The sequence below is a fragment of the Muntiacus reevesi genome, chromosome 13 (assembly GCF_963930625.1).
Source record: "Muntiacus reevesi chromosome 13, mMunRee1.1, whole genome shotgun sequence".
NCBI lineage: Eukaryota > Metazoa > Chordata > Mammalia > Artiodactyla > Cervidae > Muntiacus > Muntiacus reevesi.
The window spans coordinates 42,766,667-42,789,528 of record NC_089261.1 but is presented as its reverse complement, the minus strand read 5'-3'; the positions used below and the strand labels follow the sequence as shown (position 1 = coordinate 42,789,528).

The 22,862-nt window shown below is 38.8% G+C and overlaps 1 pseudogene; it reads right to left on the bottom strand.

The window, feature by feature from the left end:
• Positions 1-2,650: 2,650 nt before the first annotated feature.
• The window catches only part of LOC136145486 (vesicle transport protein SFT2A pseudogene), a 184,446-nt pseudogene continuing 164,234 nt past the window's right edge, over positions 2,651-22,862 (bottom strand).

Below are 22,862 nucleotides of genomic sequence, written 5' to 3'. Positions count from 1 at the left end.
CAATTACCTGGAAGTTCTTTTACCTTTTTACAATTTCTGTTTCTTTACTTTCTTTCATACAGTTTTCCCTTTTTAAAATAGCTCTAGATCACCCATCATCATCAAAGTATACTGTATTATTCAGTGCCTATGCTGTTGTACCTCAATTTCCTATAGAAAGAGTTAGCTATGACTTCATCAACGTTCAAGGTCAATTTTGATAAGGTAACACAGGTCTTTTTTTTTTTCCTCATTCTGTTTCTTTCTCTGAGTCTTTTCTTCTCATCACGAACCAGATGCCATGTAGGGTGATAATCAAATTGAGAAGTGAAATACAAAGGAAAAGGCAATATGACTTTTAGAGCCCTAAGAGAGTTTATGAGCCAAATGAAGAAAGAATTCAGACATTATACCTAGTGAATGCCCAGGAGGATAAAAAGGACAACAACCTCAACCAATAAAGCACAGTAACTACAGAAGCTTTTCCACATCACAACACACCCTGACCTTACTCAGAGAGCTTTTCGTTACTTAATCTTTTCATGGATGTCTTATGCACCAGAGGGGACAAGAGCAAGAACAGAATAAGCCATAGAGTTTCAGAGAGAATAAAGTACAGAGACTCAGAGGAAAAAAAAAAGAATTTTTTATTTTTTAAAAAAAGAGGCAAGTTTTGACAAAAAGGAAATGGGAACAGGAATGGAGATGGAAATGCCATATGAAAACTGCATATCCAGGGAGAAATATGGGAATACACACCATGCTTAGGAGATGACAATAAGCACCATTCTACTCTGAAAGGAGAAACCAAAAGAAAAAAAAAAAATCAGAGAACATGTGGGAAAATACATAGAAAGCACCTGAAAGGACGAACCTGGAAAGAAGAAAAGAGCTTAAATTCACATTTGAGTGAAGAAAGGCTTTCTTCCTTTTCAAAATCCCCATGCCCGACCAGCAGCGGTCTTTGTGGTATTCACACCTCCATCCCCATTGCCCCGTCTTTTGACATTTATTTTCATTCAAATAGGCTGCAAATCACCCTTACTAGAAACTTGCCAAATCATATTTCAAGAGTCTGTAAGAGATGATGCTCTTGTAAAAGTGTCTTGGGACTGGCTGTTAGGCCGCGGAGCTTTAGGCTCTGCCTGAAGAGCCAAAGCAGCCGGGGGCAGGCTGAAAGTCAGCTCACCAGGCCAGAGCTAAGGGCTCAGATTACTTCCTCAGGCAACCCAGCTGGCTTTGCCAGCTTTGGGGCACAAACTGAATCTCTAGTCCCAGCCAGCTGTCGCAAAGCTGCCAATGGCCAAAGGATGTCTGGGCTCTTATACAGCCTGAGGATCCCGCACAGTTTAGCCCAGACAGCATCATAGCTACAACAACAGGGAGGATCGGGATTAGAACCCAGTGTCCTGGTTCAAAAAAGGGCTTTCACTTTGGAGGTGAGATTTTTGGAGTCTAAGCATGGTTATATGGTTAAGTCAGTCTTACTAGAGAACTCTCATTTACTGGAAGAATACTGTTTGGGCAACTGTTTCTTTTTTTTTTTTTTTCCTTTCCTTCTTTCCTACCTCTATTAGATGGATGAGGTTTTCTGGGCTTTTTCTCTCCTGGTCCTCTTGTCCTCCCATCACCCTATACTAGTTTGGAAGCTATGATGTTTTATTTCTTTTAGTGATTTCCATTAATTTAAAAAAAAAATACAATGGGATTTTTCAAACACATATAAACAGAGTGAACAGAATAAATTTCCCAATGGACCTATTGCCTAGCTTCATCAGATATAAATAAACTGCCAATTTTGCTCCACCTTTGATTATTTCGAAGAAATCCCAGAGAGTACCTCAATTTATCTACACATATGTTACTATGTATCTCTAAAAGATAAGGACTCTTTTAAAAATATATACATAATCACAATGGTAGTACCACACCTAAAAACATTAAAAATAATCTTTATATTCTCAAATACCCAGTCAGTGTTCATACTTCCCCGATGGCCTTAATTTGTCTTCTTCTTTTTTTTTTTTTTTTGGCAGTTCACAGTTGTTTGGGTCAGTATCTAAATAAGGTCCATACACTGCAATTCTTCAGTAAGTGTTTCAGTCTCTCTCTCCTTTCTCGCTGTTGCCCTTCTTTCTGTTTTTATCTTGTAATTTGTTCTGTTTGTTTCCCCCAAGTGTGAGTTTATTTCAAAATTATGAAGATTTATATATTATTTTTTATTACATATAATAAAGCAATCTTTAGCTTAAAGTAAAAACTTTCACATTTAAAGTTTTTTGTTTTAAAAAGGTATTTTAAAAATGTAGACACTTAAAAACCACCCAAAAAGCTGAATATATCTTGCAGCATAGGCTTATCCTTAAATATTCACATCCCGAATGCTGTTTAGAAAAGATTTGAAAACTGGCTAAAAATCATTTACAATTGGCAATGATTAAAATCCCCTTGTCTCTGGAAGAGCAGATTAACGACACAACGAATTTACTGTCACAGCATTTAACAGTTTAATCAGCATGTAGTTTTTATCAGTATACAAAATGGTCTTAGATGGTCAGTGCAGTTGTTCTGGAGTGAATATTGCATCAGGAAAAGTACACTTCACCAAAAAGAGAACATAAAACAACAACAACAAAAAAAACCCCAGAACATCAACTTTCAAATGGTCTTTTCAAAGAGTTTCCTTCTTTACAAAGAGTTTCCAGCTCAGGAGAGAAGAACAGCACTTAATTACTGCACCCCTTGTATATGGGGTGTATGGCAGACTATACCAGGTCGTCGACGGGAACTGCAATATGCAGAATAATATAGCCAGTCCCTTCTTATGCCACTAAAAAGCAGTGCACAGTGTGAGCACCAAACCCAAAAACATAATAATCATTGGAAGCAATCTCGTTGTTTCAAACATTTTCTTCAGTTGTTTCATGGGTCCCATTAAAAAGCATAACATGGCAGTATCTCCAAAGGTATAAAACACTTCAAAAAGCTTTATGCCTCCAGGGAGCCACAGCAATCCAGTTCCAAGGATGGAGAAGATGCCGGTAACAACGCATATCGCAAACCACTTCAGCCTGGTGTTGAAACTAAGGGATAAGGCATCAAGGACCTGCACGGTCAGGCCCCGCTCCTTGTCCTGGATTCTCAGGACCCACGGCAGCTTCTCCACGTTCCTGCTCTCGGATCACAGCAGCAGCAGCTGCCCTGCCTGCCCCTCTAGCCTGCTGAGAAATCTTGTAATTTGTTTTTTAAGTGAAGAAACTTTTTTTTTTACCTACGAAGTTTCCCACATTCTATGTTTTGCTGACTGCATGCTTTAATGTTTTTTAAGAAAATATATTCCACTGTCTCTTATGTTTCCTGTGAAATTATAGTTAGATCTAAACTATGGAGCAGATTCAGGGCTTTGTTTATTTATATGTGTGGTGGTGTTGGCAAGATAGCTTCATGGATGGAGCTACACACATGTATCAGGAGACATATAATGTTCAATTATGACATTACGATATTGATGGTCACTACCTTAGAATCAGTTAATTAGAGGATACAGATGGTGATATATTTTTCTTTTTGCTTCTTTATTAGCTGGGATTTTTTTTCTTTTTTTGGTAGAAAAAACATCTCCCCCAGCAAATATTGAGTTACACTGAAATACAGATAATATGGGAAAAAGAAGATAAGTTCTTAATTCTATTAACCACATTTTTAATTAGCTAGCTGCTTCTAGCTTCCTCTAAAGGTGATCAATAAAATTGGGAGTCTGTATTTGTGGGTGGGGAGGGGAAGAATCTCACTGTGAACTAGTGGATTCAAACATAAACTGTAAGCAAATAAATAAAATGATGTGGTTTAAACCAATAATTTTGGAGTCATTTGTAACATGGCAGTACATAACTGCAGCAGTCCCCTTTCATTTAAAGAGAAAGCTTTGTGAATAAAGGTGTTCATTAAAGCAATCTGTCTTTATCCTTTTCGCTGCACCCATGAGCTAGCATTCCATCCTTGATGGGCAGATGGCATCGCTGTTAGTTTTAGAAATCACTCCCCATTTGTGCCCATCCAGGTTGCCTGATCAGTCCATGCTACCCTCATGTCTTGTTTGGCATTACTGCCTCATGGATCATGCACTACAGTTGCCTCTCAAGAGGCAGTCCCTTGCCCATGGCCAGGTTATCTGGTTTTTGCCATTGCTTCTAATTCACTAGTGACTCGTTTATTTCAAATCAGATGTCCAGGAGGCTCTTTTCCTGAAGACAGAACTTTAAGCAAAACTGGTCAGTCTCTTTCAGTCACAAAAAAAAAAGCCATATTTAATTTGCAGGATACTTTTGATATTACTAGAACTGTATTCCTGTCTGAATCACAATGATTTGTGTGCAATTTCATTTGAGTATGAGGCATTGACATACAGCTTTCTTAATAACCAGTCTCTGGGAGCCTATAGATTGATGGTAGGGCTAAACAGAATAATATTCTTACAGTAAATTTTTTTTTTTACAGTAAAACTTTAATGGCTGTGTCTAGAGACTTCTTGAGTATCCAGATCTCCGACATTTTGTAATGAAGACACAGCTAGGTTTGTTTGCTAGCTAAGTGAATCTCACCCACCAGCTTTCAAGCTTGGCCAATTCTTTTCTGCAAAGTACTTTAAAGGCATCATCTCATCTAACTCTCACAAAATCCCTAGGAAATGGGATTCCTGATTACAGACAACAATACACCAGCACTTTTCAGGTCACCTGCAAATAGCAAAGCTGTAAAAGTTAAAATGTGCTAGGGGGTTGCCCCACTGACTCTAGTCTGAGTATAGATCATTCTCGTCATCAAGGTATGTTGGAACCCTAACTAGGCACTAAGAGGGCCACTAAAAAGGTATAAAACAGAACCTGTAACTTTGGGGGTCTTAGCCCTTTAAACTGTTAGCTAAATGAATGACACACACTTGCTGACTGCTCTGTGGACACTCCCAGGGTTTTGGTGTGTATTAATTCCCCAGACGTGAAGGGGGAAGAAAAAAAGCTAATCCTAGGCAGAGGAGCTGGGGAGAGAGAAGCAGGAGAAAGAAAACAAAGAAGAAAGAAGGCTCCTTGACATAGTAAGACTTATCCATAGATCACAGTATATATAACTCAGGCCAGAAGGAAATATAGTAGATTCACATTGCTTCTTTCTATGTGTTCTACTGTAGTACCATAAGATTGTAGCAAGAAAGGAAGAACAACAAGAAAAACACTGAAACACCATAACAACAACGTTCTGATAGGCAGCTTATCCCCCTCATGGTGATGTTTTCTTTGACCAAGTTGCTCATGTTATGATTGAGAGGGAGGGTGGCTGTGGGGTGGAGGTAGTGAGTATACCCAGGAATAGTTCTTAGAAATTCTTGATCAGGTTCAGTAGCATCTTGCTAAACCTCCAGCCTGGTAATTTATATACAGTTTATGCAAAAACACAGACACACTCTTCTGCCCTGGTTTTTTAGCAAAGAGAAGGCAGCTTATAGCTACAGAGAAAGCTCACATTACAAAGACTTCATTACTTTTACAAAATATGCACCCAAGGACATTTACTAGTGTATTGAGAGCTATTATCATAAATAATTAAAACTAAACTATTCTACTCTAAATAAATGTATAAAGTACATTGGGTGATTCCGAGCACTAAGCTTTCTCAATACACAGCTTTGTAGATTTACAATGCAAGAACCCACCCAGGCCATTAAATTCACATTCCTGGTTTTTCCAGAGAGATTTTATAAAGCAAATTTAGATGGGGCACAAGAACTTGGGACATAGAACTCATATTTTCCAGTTGGTCCTTTTATCCTACAGTAGTTATTTACAAGGAAGTGAAAATGTTTATAGACAGCTTTGCAGAAAGGACTCTCACAATAGTATTTTACACAAATACTCTGATGCACAGTTCAAAAAGCCCATGTGTCAAGCCACATGACATTTCTTAAGCACCACTGCTGTCTTGGAAGCCATTGTAATTTGTGTTGAGTTTCCTTCTGAAGTCTTTCCTTCCTACTCAAACAATATAAAATGAACAGACATCACAAATTTACAATATGACTGAAAGAATTTCCTATGCTCATGAACCTAACATGCACTCTGATATGTTGCTCAAACAGTAAACTGGATATCTAATAACTGCTTGACTTGCTCCTACATTGGTCTTTGAGAAGACTGAGGTTGTCTTGACAGTGAAAAGCTATTTTAGGGTTGATTTCTATAGGCAGGATTCTCCACATTTGGTTGGTCAACTTCCAGGCTTATCCTGATTTGAGTCTTCTGAAGATGAGTCGCTTTCTGGGGCTCTGAGATATCCCAGAAACCCTGAGGTCCTCTAGAGTTACTCTAACCCAGTTAAGTTCTCAAATCTGAGCTTTAACTCAAAAGCAGCTTGCAAAGAAACTAACCGAGGTTTTTACTCCTGGGGTCTCTTTAAGCCAAGCTAGAGCTCTTCTTTCTCCACCCCTCTTCAATCTTTACACTTGGCAGAAACCTGCTGAAGAACTTAGGCTCTGTATTTTGCAGCTCTGTTACCTAAAGACTGTAATCACTCATGTGGCCTCCAAATCAAAAGAATTCATGCCAGATTTTAGGAAAATTCATGTCAAATAAACATCATTTTCATAAGTTAAATTAACAACTACAGGATAAGCAAAGACATTAGAGAAGATTGATATGGTACAGAAAGTAAAAGAGTTTCTCATTCTTGTCCAACTCTTTGTGACCCCATGGACTGTAGCCCACCAGGCTCCTCTGTCCATGGAATTCTCCAGGCAAGAATACTGGAGTGGGTTGTCATTTCCTTCTCCAGGGGATCTTCCCAACCCACGGACTGAACCCAGGTCTCCTGCACTGCAGGCAGATTCTTTACTATTTGAGCCAGCAGGTGCGGACTTCATTTTGTATATCCTGAAGCCCAGTATCAGTAATCAGAGATAGTATAGCAAAACGAAGTACAAGCTTCATTTTGCCCAAACTGTTAAACCCACCCTCTCTCAGTTTTTTCATGAAAGTTGCACTTATTGTGGTCTTCTGACTTGCCCTGTTTCCTTCCACTTCAACCATGTTACCCACCACCAGCCTGAGCAGGATCATAGCAGTTTAGGATGTTCAAACACGTGTTGAGTCCACCCTCTGGTCTTGATTTTTGGCTTATTCTTTCTCCTTCCCTACAACATTTGAGAGAAATACATAACCCTGAAGACATATTTGGGTTAACTGTATCAAAATGGCTCAATAAACACATCACACTTCAGACTTCCCTGGTGGTCCAGTGGTTAAGAATCTGCCTGCCAATGCAGGGGACATGGGTTTGCTAAAGGTCCGGGAAGATTCCACATGCCACAGGGCAACTAAGCCCAAGCACCACAACTACTGACGCTTGCAAGCCCTAGAGCCTGTGCTCCACGGTAAAGAGGACCACACACACTGAAAGTAGAGAGCAGCCCCCGCTCACCACACCTAGAGAAAGCCCATGTGCAGCAACAAAGATCCAGCACAGCCAAAAATAAGTAAACACAGTTTTTAAAAAGATCAATTTAAGAAGTGTCACACTGGGCAGATCTGTATTCCATCGTATGTAAGATGTTCTATTATCCATACCATCATGGATTGTAAGTAAGAGGAGCATCATCAAAAGGTGACCAACCAGAAGGCAAAACCACCAGGGTACATAATGAGAAGCTGAGGAGCAGGGGCACAGATTTCAGGGGCACTGAAAAGCCTTCTCAACCCAAACTGTCTTCTATTATTGGTTCTTATCACAGACTGTTTCCACCATGGTGTTTGAAAAAAGTCACCTTACCCTCCCTTTGGGCTAAATAAGGTTAGAAAAATATGTGGCACCCCCCCCCCCCCCCGCCATCACTCCCCATTCCACTCTCAGGGCAGACAGCACTAACCCACTATGATTTTCTGTTCTGCTAAATGCAAAAGTGTCACTCAGACAGCCACTACCAACTGTTGGTGTTAGCCTTCTAGAAGAAGCTGCTTGCTATTCTGAGATTAAGGCTTTGAAGTCTTAAAAACTAAATGAAATGTCAGACATAATGTCATTCTCGGGCATAAAAACTGTAAATCTCAAATGTTTGTATTAACAGATTATAAGACCTGCAAAAATGGGAAAGTATTTGGCAGTGAAGAAAGAAACGAAATGTCGAGATATGAATTGGGGGCAAGGAGTAGCTCTCTGTAAAATATTCTGAAAACGGGAAGATTAGTCTGCAATATGAATAATCACTCTTCACTCTCTGTCTGCTACAGATGAAGTTTTCATAAAGCAGTAATTTTTCAGAATGAAAACATTAAGATTTTCAATCCATTTGTTACTCAGTTTTACTCAATCAGAGACTAAGATATAGTGTGTTTTTATAAATACTTAAAATGTAGACAGAATGGAGAGATCAAGAAATTATTTTATTTTCATTAGTAAGTTTCCCATTCTCACCTCTCTGGTCAAGTTTGTCACTGTTCTACAAGTGCAAAAGTGAAGAAAACTCTTGAAGGACAAGTTCAGAAAGCAGAAAAGTGTGACACAAGGTGAACACATAAAGCCTGGTGAAAATAAAAGTCAAAGAATCTTAGTATAATTACAGCAGCAGGAGCTTTTCCTATCAGGGAGAGGCTGAACCTTCCAGTGTTTAAAGTTGGAAATCTGCAATTTGGGGGACTGCTTCTGAATTCTGGGTGGGGGTAGGGAACTGGAATTTGTCCTTAAGTCAAGTCCTCATTTCTCGTCAGGAAGTACCACTTTGGTAAGTGTTTTAGGACAAGGTTGGTTACACCCACCTGGATTAATGCATCTGGGCTGCTGTAACAAACAGCACAGACTTCCTCCTTGACCACATTTTAGACTCCTTGGAATCTCTTCTGGACTCATGGCCAACTGTGGCCCCCAACTTTGCTGGACAGCTAAATGTATGAAGAATCCTGTTAAGTCAGTGTAGAGAGAATCTCCCACCCATGATAACAGATCACCACAGCCTGCCTTTAACAAGAAACCTGTTAAGTCAATTTAACAACAATTCCCCTACTCTTGATGCCTCCTCATTAATCTACCCAGGGACTCATCCCCTTGACCCCCCGCCCACTCCTTGGCTATAAATCTCTCTCATTCTTACTGCATTTAGAGTTGAGCCCAGTCTCTCTCCCCTACTGCCATAGTCTTGATCACCTATCAAAATAGTCCTGAATAAGGTCTTTCTTACTGTTTTAACAGGTGTAGGAACAACTTTTTCTTTAACACTTATGGTGCTACAACTTAGATGTGATCAGATTCATCATCAGACCCTTGGGCTGGAAGTTCTTCCTGCCTCTTCGTTTCAAATGGTGATTTATTCTCTGACTCCTGGGCTGGAAATTTGTTTCCGAGCTCCTTCTGAAGCCTCTTTGTTCTCTCTGTTTGATTCCTGCTTCTCCCACAGAACCTCTCAGTTGACTGAAACCACTTGCTAACTACATGCTCCACCATTACTGGACTAACTGTCCCCTTCCTTTCTTGTTGGCATGATATGATGAAGGATAATTTGAAACCAAGGATCTCTCTGAACTGACTCATCTAAGACTTCTCCCTTTCCATCACTTCTCTTTCACCACTTTCCCTTCATTCCTAGAATCTTTTGATAAATCCACCTTCAAACAATGCCTCCTTCACTCCTCTACCTAGCCCTCTTAGAACTTCTCTTTCCTGTCTAAGCCCTCAACTCCCTACAGTCAGTAGAATTTTAAGCCTCTGGCCCCTATGTGGGCTCTCAAGGGACTCAGGGATCCCCAGAAGCAACTACCTGAGGAAGAAAAGAAAAAAAAAAAAAAAAAAGAAAGGCTAATTTTAAACAGACTGGATATTGTATCCACTCAGATGAGCCTTGGAAACATTTAGACAACTGACTGAATATTCCCTCAGTCTCTCACCTAAAGTTCATTCCACAACCTCCTTTTTTTCCCCCTTTTTCTTTTTTTATTGAAGGATAATTGCTTTACAGAATTTTGTTGTTTTCTGCCAAATCTCAACAAGAATCAGCCATAAGTATACATATATCCCCTCCCTTTTGAACCTCCCTCCCATCTCCCTCCCCATCCCACCCCTCTAGGTTGATACAGAGCCCCTGTTTGAGTTTCCTGAGACATACAGCAAATTCCCATTGGCTATCTATTTGACATATGGCAATGTAAGTTTCCATGTTACTCTTTCCTTACATCTCTCCCTCTCATCCCCTCTCTCCATGTCCATAAGTCTATTCTGTCTGTTTCTCCATTGCTGCCCTGTAAATAAGTTTTTCAGTACCATTCTTCTAGATTCCGTATATGTGCATTAGATTATGATATTTATCTTTCTCTTTCTAACTCACTTCACTCTGTATAATAGGTCCTAGGTTCATCCTCCTCATCAGAACTGACTCAAATGTGTTCCTTTTTATGGCTGATTAATATTCCATCATGTATATGTACCACAAATTCTTTACCCATTCACCTGTCGATGGACATCTAGGTTGCTTCCATGTTCTAGCTATTGTAAATAGTGCTGCAATGAACAATGGGATACATGTGTATTTTTCAATTTTGGTTTCCTCAGGGTATATGCCTAGGAGTGGAATTGCTGGGTCATATGGTGCTTCTATTCCTAATTTTTTAAGGAATCTCTATACCATCTTCCATAGTGGCTATATCAATTTACATTCCCACCAACAGTGCAAGAGTGTTCCCTTTTCTCCACACCCTCTCCAGCATTTATTGTTTGTAGACTTTTTGCTGATGGCCATTCTGGCTGGTGTGAAGTGATCTCATTGTGGTTTTGATTTGCATTTCTCTAATAATGAGTGATGTTGAGCATCTTTTCATGTGTTTGCTAGCCATCTGTATGTCTTCTCTGGAGGAATGTCTGTTTTTCCCACTTTTTGATTGGGTTGTTAGTTTTTCTGGCATGGAGTTGAATGAGCTGCTTGTATATTTTGGAAATTAATCCTTTGTCAGTTGTTTCATTTGCTATTATTTCCCCCATTCTGAGGGTTGTCTTTTCACCTTGCTTATAGTTTCCTTTTCTATGCAAAAGGTTTTAAGTTTAATCAGGTCCCACTTGTTTACTTTTGCTTTTATTTCTGTTACTCTAGGAGGTGGGGCATAAGGGATCTTGCTTTGATTTATGTCATCGAATGTTCTGCCTATGTTTTCCTCTAAGAGGTTTATAGTTTCTGGTCTTACATTTAGGTCTTTAATTCATTTTGAGTTGATCTTTGTTTACAGTGTTAGGAATTGCTCTAATTTCATTCTTTTACATGTAGCTGTCCAGTTTCCCCAGCACCATTTATTGAAGAAGCTGTCTTTGCCCCATTGTATATTCTTGCCTCTTTTGTCAAAACTAAGGTACCCGTAGGTGCGTGGGTTTATTTCTTGGCTTTCTGTCTTGCTCCACTGGTCTATATCTCTGTTTTTGTGCCAGTACCATACTGTCTTGATGACTGTAGTTTTGTAGTATAATCTGAAGTCATAAGGTTGATTCCTTCAGCTCCATTCTTCTTTCTCAAGATGGCTTTGGCTATTCGGGGTCTTTTGTGTTTCCATATGAACTGTGAAATTTTTTGTGCTACTTCAGGACTTCCCTTCTGGCTCAATTGGTAAACAACCTGCCTGCAATGCAGGAGACCTGGGTTCGATCCCTGGGTTAGGAAGATCCCCTGGAGAAGGGCATGGCAATCCACTCCAGTATTCTGGCCTAGAGAATTCCATGGACTATACAGTCCATGGGGTTGTAAAGAGTCAGACACAACTGGGTGACTTTCACTTTCCCTTTGTGCTAGTTCTGTGAAAAATGCCATAGGTAATTTGATAGGGATCACATTAAATCTGTAGATTGCATTTGGTAGTATAGTCATTTTCACAATATTGATTCTTCCTACCCAGAAGCATGGAATATCTCTCCATCTGTTTACATCATCTTTGATTTCTTTCATCAGTGTCTTATAATTTTCTGTGTACAGTTCTTTTGTCCCCTCAGGTAAGTTTATTCCTAGATATTTTATTCTTTTTGTCACAATGGTGTATAGGATTGATCCCTTAATTTCTCTTTCTGATTTGTCATTGTTAGTATATAGAAATACAAGTGATTTCTGTGTATTGATTTTGTATCCTGAGGCTTTGCTAAAGTCACTGATTAGCTCTAGTAATGTTCTGATAGTATCTTTAGGGTTTTCTATGTACAATATCATGTCATTTGCAAACAGTGAGAGCTTTACTTCTTCTCTTCCAATCTGGATTCCTTTAATTTCTTTTTCTTCTCTGGTTTCTGGAGCTAGGACTTTGCCGGGACCAGCCGGCAAAATGAACAAGTCCCGACCGCAACCACAAGGAAGCCTGAGAAAAAAAAGATGATAGTAAAGGATGGGATCGAGAGGGCTGAATGCTCTTTAGGCAAGTCAGCGATTTTATTGAGTAAAACAGCTACTTTTATACTAGTACAAGCAGAAAACATAATTCATAAAAAAAAAGCCATCTGATGTTTGTCACATCAATACAGTTCTTTGTTTTAAGTGATTGCAGAAGCTTACATCTTGTTTTTGGCATTCCCAAAATAAACTACTAAGTGAAGGTCACTACTACGTTTTTCTCAAGGAAGAACAAAGGAGGCCCAGCAAATATTTTACTACTTTATCATGGGGTGGCGGGACAGGGAATGGCCTCTTTCAAGGCCTTTTCCCAGGGCCTCTTTGGGCCTTGAGCAGGCCGGCTCCCCGCAGGACTTCTAGAACTATATTGAATAATAGTAGTGAAAGTGGACACTCTTGTCTTGTTCCTGATCTTAGGGGGAATGCTTTCAATTTGTCACCATTGAGAATAGTGTTTATCATAGGCTTATCATATAGGGCGTTTATTATGTTGAGGTAGGCTCCTTCTATGCCCATTTTTTGAAGAGTTTTAATCATAAATGAGTACTGAATTTTGTCAAAGGCTTTATCTGCATCTATCGAGATGATCATATGGTTTTTATCTTTCAATTTGTGAATATGGTGTACCACATTGATTGATTTGCATATATTGAAGAAGCCTTTCATTCCTGGAATAAACCCAACTTGATTATAGTGTATGAGCTTTTTGATATGTTGCTGAGTTCTATTTGCTAAAATTTTGTCGAGGATTTTTGCATCTATGTTCATCTGTGATATTGGTCTGTAGATTTCTTTTTGTGTGTTGTCTTTGTCTGGTTTTGGTATCAGGGTGATGGTGGCCTCATAGAATGAGTTTGGAAGTGTTCCTTCCTCTGCAATTTTTTGAAAGAGTTTTAGAAGGATAGGCATTAGCACTTCTCTAAATGTTTGATAGAAAAATAAATAAATAAATAAATAAATATTTGATAGAATTCTCCTGTGAAGCCATCTGGTCCTGGGCTTTTGTTTTTCGGGAGATTTTTGATCACAGCTTCCATTTCAGTGCTTGCAATTGGGTTGTTCAAAATTTCTATTTCCTTCTGGTTCAGTCTTGGAAGATTGAACTTTTCTAAGAGTCTCTCCATTTTTTCCAGGTTGTCCATTTTATTGCCAAGTAGTTGTTCATAATAGTCTCTTATACTCCTTTGTATTTCTGCATTGTCTCTTGTAACCTCTCCTTTTTCGTTTCTAATTTTGTTGATTTGATTCTTTTCTCTTTTTTTCTTGATGAGTCTGGCTAAAGGTTTGTCAATTTTATCTTCTCAAAGAACCAGCTTTTGGTTTTATTCATCTTTACTATTGTTTCTTTCATTTCTTTTTCATTTATTTCTGCTCAGATCTTTATGATTTCTTTCCTTCTATTAATTTTGGGGTTTTTTTTTGTTGTTGTTCTTTTTCCAATTGTTTTAGGTGTAAAGTCAGGTTGTCTGTTCGATGTTTTTCTTGTTTCTTGAGGTAGGATTGTATTGCTATAAACTTCCCTCTTAGAACTGCTTTTGCTGCATCCCATAGATTTTGAGTTGTCATGTTTTAATTGTCATTTGTTTCTAGAAATTTTTTTATTTCCCTTTTGATTTCTTCAGTAACCTATTGGTTATTTAGGAATGTGTTGTTTAATCTCCATGTGTTTGTGTTTCTTACAGTTTTTTCTTGTAATTGATATCTAGTCTCATAGCATTGTGGTCAGAGAAGATGCTTGATACAATTTCAATTTTCTATATAAATTTACTGAGGTTTGATTTGTGACCCAAGATGTGGTATATCCTGGAGAATGTTCCACATGCACTTGAGAAGAAGGTGTATTCTTCTGCATTTGGATGGAATGTCCTGAAGATATCGATGAAATCCATCTCGTCTAACATATCATATAAGATTTGTTTCCTTATTAATTTTCTGTTTTGATGATCTGTCCATTAGTGTGAGTGGGGTGTAAAAGTCTCCTACTATTATTGTGTTACTGTCAATTTCTCCTTTTATGTCTGTTAGTGTTTGTCATGTACTGAGCTGCTCCTATGCTGGATGCATAGATATTGACAATTGTTATGTCTTCCCCTTGGATTGATCCCTTGATCATTCTGTAGCGTCCTTCCCTATCTTTTGTAATCGTCTTTAGTTTAAGGTCTATTTTGTCTGATATGAGGATTGCTACTCCAGCTTTCTTTTGCTTCCCATTTGCATGGAATATATTTTTCCATCCTCTCACTTTCAATCTATATGTGTCTTTAGGTCTGAGGGGGGTTTCTTGTAGACAACATATATATGGGTCTTGTTTTTGTATCCATTCAGCCAGTCTGTGTCTTATGGTTGGAGCATTTAATCCATTTACATTTAAAGTAATTAGCGATATATATATTCCTATTGCTGTTTTCTTAATTGTTTGGGGTTGATTTTGTAGATGTTTTTTCTTCTCTTGTATTTCTTAACTATGTAAGTCCCTTTAACATTTGTTGTAAAGCGGGTTTGGTGGTACTGAATTCTCTTAACTTTTGCTTGTCTGAAAAACTTTTTATTTCTCCATCAACTTTGAATGAGATCCTTGCTGGGTACAGTAATCTTGTAGATTTTTCCCTTTCAGTACTTTAAATATATCCTGCCATCCCCTTCTGATCTTCAGAGTTTCTGCTGAAAGATCAACTGTTAAACGTATGGGGTGTCCCTTTTATGTTACTTTTTGTTTCTCCCTTGTTGCTTTTAATATTCTTTCTTTGTGTTTAATCTTTGTTAGTTTGATTAGTATGTGTCTTGGCATGTTTATTCCTGGGTTCATCCTGTATGGGACTCTTTGCATCTCTTGGATTTAATTGACTATTTTCTTTTCCATGTTCGGGAAATTTTCAACTATAATCTCTTCAAAAATCTTCTCATACCCTTTCTTTTTCTCTTCTTCTTCTGGACCCCTATAATTCAAATGTTGGTGCATTTCATATTGTCCCAGAGGTCTCTGAGACTATTCAGTTCTTTTCATTCTTTTTACTTTATTCTGCTCTTCAGAAGTTATTTTCACCATTTTATCTTCCAGTTCACTGATTCGTTCTTCTGCTTCAGATATTCTGCTATTGATTCCTTCTAGAGTATTTTTAACTTCAGTTAATTGTGCTGTTTGTATGTTTATTCTTTAATTCTTCTAAGTCTTTGTTAATTTATTCTTTCATTTTCTCAATTTTGTTTTCAAGGTTTTTGATCATCTTTACTATCATTATTCTAAATTCTTTTTCAGGCAGTTTGCCTATTTCCTCTTTATTTATTTGGACTTCTGTGTTTCCAGTTTGCTCCTTCATTTGTGTAGTATTTCTCTGCCTCTTCATTATCTTTTTTTAAACTTATTATGTTTGACGTCTCCTTTTCCCAGGCTTCAAGGTTGAATTCTTTCTTCCTTTTGGTTTCTTCCCTTCTAAACGGGGTCCAGTGCTTTGTGTAAGCTTTGTATAGGGTGAGATTTGTGCCGAGTTTTTTTTGTGTGTGTGTGCCGAGTTTTTGTTTGTTTTTCCTCTAATGGGCAAGGCTGAGTGAAGTGGTACTCCTGTCTGCTGATGATTGGGTTAGTATTTTTGTTTTGTTTATTGTTCAGATGAAGCAGCCTGCACAGGGTGCTACTGGTGGTTGGGTGATGCCGGGTCTTGTATTCAAGTGGTTTCCTTTGTGTGAGTTCTCTCTGTTTGATACTCCCTAAGGTTAGTTCTCTGGTAGTTCAGGGTCTTGGAGTCAGTGCTCCCACTCCAAAGGCTCAGGGCTTTATCTCTGGTCAGGAACAAAGATTCTACAAGTGATTTGTCATGGCCTTAAGTGACCTTAAGTGAGATTAAAACAAATATCCAAAAACAAGAAACCAAAGATGGACCCCAGACAAATGGCAGTTACAAAATAAGGCAAATAATAATTAAAACAATGTAATATACACATATACATATATACCCATAAGCAAAGTCAAAACAGCCCAAGAAGAATAAAGTACAATAGATTGACCCAGCAAACAAAGGAAATAAAAAATATTTACCAGTTAAGAACAAAACTAACTAAAGCACAAAGTGGAAAATAAAACTAAAGTAGGATGCTAAGTGGGGAATAAAGCAATGAAAACAAAACTAACAAATATGTTGAGAGGAAAGGAAAGGAAAGAAAGAATAGATATGGAAAGTTAAATAGAGGTAGATGAAGAAGATTTATATACGTTAAAGATTAATTGCAAGGGGAGAAGAACAGTAGGAAAGGCAAACAAAAGAATAAATGTAGAAAAAATATAATAGGTTAAAAAATTAAAAATTAAAATTATAAAAAAGAGGGGGGGAAAATGGAAGAAGAAAGAAAAAAGGAAAAAATGGAAAACTCTCCAGAAATGCAAAAGCCCAATGTAGAGGCAGAGATTTATAACAACAATAAAAAATGTGACTGAGAAAAAAAAGAAAAAAAAAAGCTCAAAAGCTTAAACAGATTTCATAGTGCCAATAAAATTGACAACTACAACAGAGAGGGGAAAAAGGGGGGGGGTGGGAATCCAAAAGAATCTACAAGACAAGTCAAAACATAAGAATAATAAGTGTTTTTCTTGAGTCAATGCTGCCAGAGTCCTTTCCCTCGCTGGGAGTCACAGTCCCCCTCCCCTCCCTAGGATGCCCTCTAACACTGTGCTGTCTCTGGACCTGCTGTGAGGTCAGCTCAGATTCTAATCTGGTCCTGCTCCTCTGTGTTCTTGCCTCCAATGCCCACAGCTATCAGAACTAGTGTGTTTTCTTTTGTGGGAGCTTACCTTTTATATATTCCATAGACACAGAGTCTGCCTAGTTGATCTTGTGGATTTAATCTGTAGCTTGTACAGCTGGTGGGAGGGTTTTGGGTCTTCTTCCTTAGCCACACTGCCCCTGGATTTCAATTGTAGTTTTATTTCCACCTCTGCATGTGGGTCATCCACAGGGGTTTGCTCCTGAGGCTGCCCTGGAGAACTTGGGTTTGCCCCTGTGAGGGCCAGGTGTAGAGGTGGTGCAGCTGCTTGGGTCACAGGGGTCCTGGGAGCACCAGGTACTCAGGGGAGTTGGCGGCTAGGGCAGCAGGAAATATAGTGCTTTAGAAGGATATGTCAACTGATATTGGCCAATATGCTCCAGGATTGTTGCCTGGAGAATGCCCCTCCCTGACAGAGAAGCCTGGCAGGCCACAGTCTACAGCGTCGCAGAGTCGGACACTACCGAAGTGAACCTGCGCACATAGATGCAAGACGTTTTTTGCCTGTGGTAGCTCTGCCCCCGTGAGAGTTGAGCATGAAGGTGGCACGGCTGCTTGGTTTGCAGGGGCCCTGGTGGCACCTGGGTGCAGGGACACAGGCTGCCTCTGCCGCAGGAGTTACGGCCCTACAGAGTCTTTTCTCGACCTCTGGTAGCTGGCGATCAGAAGGGCTCTTTGGTCAGTCTTTCTCCCTAGCTCTGTCCGTTGAGGCACTTAGAGGGCTTCCTTGCCTGGGGTCCTTCTCCATTGTTCGGTGTGTCTGGCACATAGAGAGGCCCCCCTGGCTGGGATCCTACTCTGTAGATCGTGTGTCAGGCACCTCAAGGGGCAGCCTGGATGGGATCCCACTCTGGAGTTCCCCCCATCAGTCACTTAAAGGAGCACCCTGGGTGGGGTCCTACTCTAGTTCAGTGCGTCAGGCATTTCATAGACCAGCCTCTCTACTGTTCATCTGCCAATGCTGGCATGTTGGGGGAGAGAGGCTATGGTGATGGCTCCACCCCCTACGTATGACTCAGCAGTATCACCTTACTTACATGACTGCCCGGCTTTTCTCCACAGGCATTTCCCCTCACAACCTCCTCTTTCACATCCCCTCAATCCATCTCTCCACAGTCAACAGCAGCCCTCGCCCAGGGATTGCTCCATAATCCCTAAACTCCAGCTCCCAGCCGCTGTACCTTCCAGGGGAATGTGTCCCTGTCTGGGGTATGTATGACTGTGGCAAGGACTGTCTGATTCTCATTCCATTTATGCTGCCACAGATCAGCTGTTTCACTCTCAGCCTTAAATGTTTCTCCTCTGACTCAGACAATTGCCCCGATGTGGGGATCGGATCCCTGCTTCAGTTCCCTCACCTGCAGAGGGCAGGTCCAGGCCTACTCACGCTCCTATTTCTCCCCCAAGTTCCTTCCTCCTACCGAGTTTTGCGTTGGTCTGTATATTCTTTTCCGCTGGTGAGGTACTCCTGTCTGCTCTCAGCTGATGTTCTGCATGTACTTCTGTGTCTGAAGGTGTATTCCTGATGTATCCATGGAGAGAGATGCACTCCACGTCTACCTACTCCTCTGCCATTTTGTTCTCTCTCTACAGTCTCTTTAAAATTACACATCATAGCAAAAGAAAATCTTAACGTTTCCTCCACAAATATTAGTAAAGTCCTTTAAGCTCTCTATTGAATAAGTAATCTCAACTTGTCCTGTTTGCCAGAAACACAACTCAGATAAAAATATAAAGTGGAGCAACTATTTCACGTAAATCAGTGAGTTCACCTTATTGTGTTTATCAGACTCATCACTAAAATTTCAGAATGAGAGCTATTTGGTCTCATGTCTTAATATTTGTATATGTTTATGTATGTACATATGCCATGTATATGTGATATTTTTCTACTTCCAGATGGTATTACCAAATTAATTTACACAATCTCATAAAGTAGCTCTCAAATTGGTTTAAAGACCTTATATAAATAAAATATTCTTAAAACTCTCAGAATATAGAAACAAACCCAAATGTTTTTGAAATTCATGTAACTTGAGTAAATTTTTGACTAGTCTGGTATCATGAAAATGACTATGTCATCATGTTAGCATTAAGCATACTTTTTATTTTACTTGGGTCAAATAAGGTAATAGTATATCTATTAGATGTTTAAGACCATAAAAATTATATGAACAAATGGACAAGATGCAATATAAATAAATTTTGTGATATCCGTTATCCATTACTTTACACATATCAAGCATAGCAGTAAAACAAAAGAACCCATGTATTTAACTTTAATAGGTTTTGCATTTGTGATACATGCCTAACATGCACATGCTATAAAAATAGTTAAGAAGGAAATAACTTGAGATAATGATTAACTTTGTTTAATAACATATCTGCCTGAAAATAGTTTTCAAAGTCTTTCTGGTAACATGTAAACTTTGAGTTATGCTAAGGTAAGTAACAGATATGTGTTAAATATCTAGATCATTTCTAAGATAAACTACTGAAACATTCATTACCAAGCACAAGGTTATATACTTTTGGCTTTTTATTTTATATGGAACACAGAAGCTAAACATATTTGGATTTGTTAATAAACATGCTTTTTTTTTGGCCACATCGAAAAGTTGTTCTACGAGGAAGCTTATACCTATAAAAACTGTAAGATGGGGTGATGGTTAATTTTATGTATCAACTTGACTAGGCTAAGGAATATCCAGATGGCTGGTAAAACATTATTTTTTTGTGTGTCTATGAGGGTGTCTCTGGAACAAACTAGCCATTGCTTCAGTAGACTGAGCAAAGAAGATGACCCTAACTAATGCTGGTGGGCATCATCTAAATCAGCATGGGTCTGAATAGAACAGAAAGGTACAGCTCTTTTTACTTGAGCTGAGACATCCGACTTCTCCTCCTGGACATTAGAGCTCCTACTTCTTGTATTTTTGGCATCAGATTGGGACTTATACCATCCGGCCCTCGATTCTCAGGCCTTTAGACTTAGACTGAATTATGTCAACCTTACCTGGCGCTCCAACTTGGAGAGAGCTGACTGTGGGACTTCTTGGTCTCTGTAATTGTGTGAGCCAATTCCTATAACAATTCTTCTCTTATCTATATATATCCTATTGGTTGTTTCTCTGGAAAACCCTAACTCATAGATTACATATTCATTAAATTCACTAGTCTACAGAATAGTGGTACGTGACAGACAATCATAACTGCCTACTTCCTAATTTTCCTATGTTGAAAAAAGGTTACAGCCTCTTCAATAAGTGGTGCTGAGAAATCTGGACAGCTACATGTAAAAGAATGAAATTAGAATACTATTTAACACCATACACAAAAATAAACTCAAAGCGAATTAAAGACTTAAATGAAAGATAGGACACTATAAAGTTCTTAGAGGAAAACATAGAAAAAACACTCTCTGACATAAATTACCACAAGATCTTTCTTGATGTACTTCCTAAGATAATAAAAATAATAATAAACAATTGTGACCTAATTAAACCTAAAAGTTTTTGCACAGCAAAGGAAACCATAAGCAAGATGAAAAGACGACCATCACAATGTGAGAAAATATTTGCAAACAAAGCAACAGGCAAAGGATTAGTCTCCAAAATATAAAGACAGCTTATGGAGTTATATATCGAAAACACAAACAATTAAAACAAAAATGGGTAGAAGACCTAAACAGACATTTCTCCAAAGAAGACATATAGATGGCCAACAAACACATGAAAAGATGCTCAATATCACTAATTATTAGAGAAATGCAAATCAAAACTACAATGAGGTGTCACTTTACACCAGCCAGAATGGCCATCGTCAAAAAATCTACAAAGGCTGGAGAGGATGTGGAGAAAAGGGTACTGTCTTATACTGTTGGTAGAAATGTAAACTGGTACAGCCACTGCAGAGAACAGAATGGAGGTTCACTAAAAATCTAAACATAGAACTAACATATGACCCTGCAATTCCACTACTGGGCATATACCCTGAGAAAACTGTAACTCAAAAAGACACATGTACTCCATTGTTTATTGCAGCACTATTTACAATACAGCCAGGACATGGAAGCAGCTTAGATGTCCACTGACAGATGAATGGATAAAGATGTGGTACATGTATACAATGAAATACTACTCAGCCACAAAAAGGAATGAAGCGGAGTCAGTTGAGGTAATGTGGATGAACCCAGAGCCTGTCATACAGAGTGAAGTATGTCAGAGAGAGAAAAACAAATACTGTACACCCGCAAATATACGTGGAATCTAGAAAAATGGTCCTGATGAACCTATCTGTAGGGAAGGAACAGAGGCACAGATGTAGAGAATGGACTTGTGGACACAGGTGGGGAAGGAGTGGGGGGACGAATTGGGAGAGTAGCACTGACATAAACACACTGCTATGTGTAAGAGAGCCAGCTGGTGGGAAGCTGCTCTGTAGCAGAGGGAGCTCAGCTCCGTGCTCTGCGAAGGCCTAGAGGGGTGGGATGGGAGCGTGGGAGGGAGCCTCAAAGTCGGGGGGTATATGTATCATATGGCTGATTCACAATGCTGGCGTATTCTCTTTTTTTTGGCCTGACAGCATGTGGGATCTCAGTTCTCTGACCCAGGGATGGAACCCATGCTCCCTGCACTGCAAGCACAGTCTTAACCACTGACCGCCAGGGAAGTCTGATTCATGATGCTGTACTACTCATGATGTAGAAACTAACACAACATTGTAAAGCAATTACATTTTAATTAAAAAAAAAAAATCAATTTTAGGGAATTCCCTGGTGGTACAGTGGTCAGGGGTCTGTGCTTCCATTGCCAGGGCCTGGGTTAGATCCCTGGTCCGGGAGCTAAGATCCCACATGCTAGACAGCATGGCCAAAAATAAAGAAAGAAAGAAAGTTTTAAAAATGTCACTAATGGCTAAGAATCATCGTATGTAAGTAAAACTACTACAGATAATAATGATGAAGAGAAATAACTTTGCCTGAAAAGAAGGAAATTGTAGGAGGTAGTTTTGTTCAGGGAAGAAGAGTAATTTTGTCCTAAATTAAATGACTGGTTGCTCCAGTATGAGAAAAGGGAAAGTATAAGACAAAAATTGAAAGACTATTAAGTTTTTCTGTGGAAAGTCTGCAGAAAAGGAATCTTGAAAAGGAAATCTTATCTCATGTGGTCAAAGCAGACTCAGATTGGGTGTGGTTATTTATAAGTTTCTTAATGAACTTTGATATCAAAAGAATACTGATGCAAAAATAGAATTTTATTTTCTCTCTGCTAAAAATGGTAAGATTTTTTTAGATTGTTGTTCTGCTCTTAAGAGATTGTAAATCTTTTTCTTTACCTTTTGCATAATATGCTTAAAGAAAACAAGATTTTGTGTCATATCAGAATTTTCCTGTGCTTTATGTAGACGTTTATCACACCCTTGACTATTTATGAAGACCAAGTCTTCTCATTTTTTAAAAGAGCCAAAAAGGTTTTTTACAATCATGTTACCTTCTATAGTTATTTTTGAATTATTTTGTCACTTTGTTTATATAGGTAGCTCAGTATCATTTCACAGTGATTTATGATTTTTTTTTTGATTTATGATCTTATTTAATCAAGTGTTCAATTGAAATTTTTGACAATTTTGCCTTACTTAAATCAAATTCTAGATAAAATTTTGATATTGAACTGACTTTGAGATTTCTGAGGGCTTCTGGAAATTTTCAAAGGTTTGTTCTTTTACCTTGTAAAAAGAG